The sequence below is a fragment of the Coprinopsis cinerea genome (genome assembly GCF_000182895.1).
Source record: "Coprinopsis cinerea okayama7#130 chromosome 7 map unlocalized cont3.7, whole genome shotgun sequence".
NCBI lineage: Eukaryota > Fungi > Basidiomycota > Agaricomycetes > Agaricales > Psathyrellaceae > Coprinopsis > Coprinopsis cinerea.
In genome coordinates, this window is record NW_003307538.1 from 2,563,193 (window position 1) to 2,565,760 (window position 2,568).

Genomic DNA, 2,568 nt, shown 5'->3' on the forward strand with positions numbered 1-2,568 from the left:
TTCCGAACTCTCCAGCCCTCTCCGTCTCCTCCAGTGTACATAAAGAGAAAATCAAACGGCTTAGCTGGCAGGAACTATTCAGAGTTTATGGCGCATCATGGGAAAGGGCGTCGGTCAGACAGATTCGAGAGTTTGGCGGGCATCTGGGTATGTAAAGTCGAGATATTCACTCGGGCATGGACATGGGTGCAGTTGGGGTTCCTTGGAGGGGGTGTCATACTTAATGCGTGTGTGGGACCGGGGACGTCACATTTAATTTGGTATGTTTACGGATAGGTTTGGGTTTGGGTTACGTCGGATGGACAGGGTCACTGGGAATTAATTGAAGTTGGGACGTCACGCCTCCTTGTGGTTGTCCTTAGCGCCTTGGGTGAGTTGAACTACTTCGGAGAATGAGAAGACGTCTGTCAGAGTAGAAGGTTAGTAGGGTGTACTTACTTACTCCATTCCTTACTTCCCCAAGTTCAGAATGCAGTCAAAATGGCTCTTGGACGACAGACGACTTCCAACGGGGAACTCGACTCCCCGACGAGATCGTGGTCACCGAGTTATTAGGCTTGGAAGGTACGAACATAACGAGCGCCTCTCCGATTACATCGTTTCTTCTCACCCATTCACCACTCTAATCGTCGTTTTTTTTTATTCACTCTACAGTCTTGATGCTTTCTTGGGCGGCTCCGTGCCTCCATCAGCCCGTCAGATCCCAACTTGAGAGCCTCAAAATGCGGATCTCGCTCCCTCGCTCTTTCTAACAAGCTTTCTCGCTTAAGACTGGTGATTTGATCTATATTTATCAAATCTTAGTGCGTTTCTTGAATTGGGTGGTGCGGGTTATGGGAAGCAGGTGCGACACTGTGGGAGAGTTCCTGCTCTGAAAATGTCTATTCCATTCTTTATTCTATTTTAGCTGTGATTTACAGTGGGGTGGGGGCGGAGAGACTGGATCCGTGAAGGGCTTGTTCTCCAACCTGGGGGTGCCGAAGACTGAAAGTACATACATACAACCTTCTACTTCGAGATTTCTCTCCTTGAAAAGCGCATCACGCACGTTCACGTTGTGGGTGTTGTTGAAAGCGAGAATCGAGGCCAAATGTTCCCAGCGACGTTCGGGCGCTGCCAACGCATTGACAGCGTACCTTTGTCTCTATACAGAAGTAATATAACTAGATAACAAGAAGAAAAAAATCTTCATGCTTCCAACATTCATCCGTGTGTTACTACGGTATTCGCGTAGGAGGCGCAGGTACAACGAAGTTTCGAACGAGGGGGTAACGTCACCTTCAATAATCGAGGGGCTTCTGAAGTTCGTTCTCTTGTCCGCGTCCAGTACGTGTGCGAACCTCTCAGGCTCTCAGTACAATAATTTACAATGCTTGTTGCCCTCCGCTCCGTGTGAAGTTCAACGGACATAGAGTCGTGGAACTAACTCAATAGGTAAGTCCATTAGCCTATATTTGATGGAGACCGCCGACTCGCCTTTCTACCCGAGTTGTCGCCATGCCTTGTGTTAGCGCTGGAAGGCCTGGGTACGGTTCCCACTTGTGTGCTTCGCATGCATGGTTCACTCCTAGTTGCGATTACATAGAGACTTTGACCGGAGAAGAAGTTCGAGGAAGGTCTTGGAAACCACGGGAAAGAAAGGGTGTTACTTGCACACGTAGATGACTACCCTATGGATTCTCGAGTGTGGCCACGGCCTAGATGGTGTGTTGTCCAGAGCGGAACCTCGGTTTCCGACGGCGAGAGAACATATCCTAGGACCAAGTGAGTAAACAGCATTCTGTTACGGCTCCAGAGGCCCGTTGGTGTACGACGATTACGAACTATGCAAGATCTACCAGCCTCGAGGTCGACAACGAGGAATAAAAGATAACCGAAGGAGTTCAAGAATCCCAAGAACGAGCTTCTGTGCACAGGAATCAGGATTTGTTGTGTCACCTCCAAGTAAATTTCACTCGAGGTTTGGCCGAATAGAAGAGCCACAGTAGCGCCATGTCAGAGACAGCTCGTCCACCTCGGACGATCATCAACATTGGATTCAGAAGCAGCCCGAGATACATACACGCAAAATTTCTGGCAGTCGCTGAGAACGATTCTGCCACCGCCGTGTCGGCCAGCTTCGATCCCTGGTTTCGCGAAGCCAGCTGGCAGGTAAGCGCACCATGAGGGACGTTGAGAACGCGAACTCGGCTCTGTCAAGGTTTGGGAACTTGAAAACGTCTGCACCCCCGATTCCGACGCCTTGCATTGGTCTCGTTTTCGGCATCTTGCTGGCTGGTAAGCTTGGATGATGGCAAGTAAGTACCCACTTCCCGGCTTGTTATCGATGCGTATAGATAAGTTAGGTGTCGAAGGACCCTTGAAAAACGAGGACTAAGCCGTACGGCAACTAAACGAAGCCCAAGCCAAGTTCAATGTGTCATGACTGAAACTCTCTTCCCAAGCCTTTCAACTCCCCGTCACAGAAGCGAACTGAATGATAATCGATATCAAGGAAAGCGTGCAGGGCTCCGGTAAGCACCGCACTGTCAGTTATGTAAACGAACATGGATGTACTCCCTGAGCGCA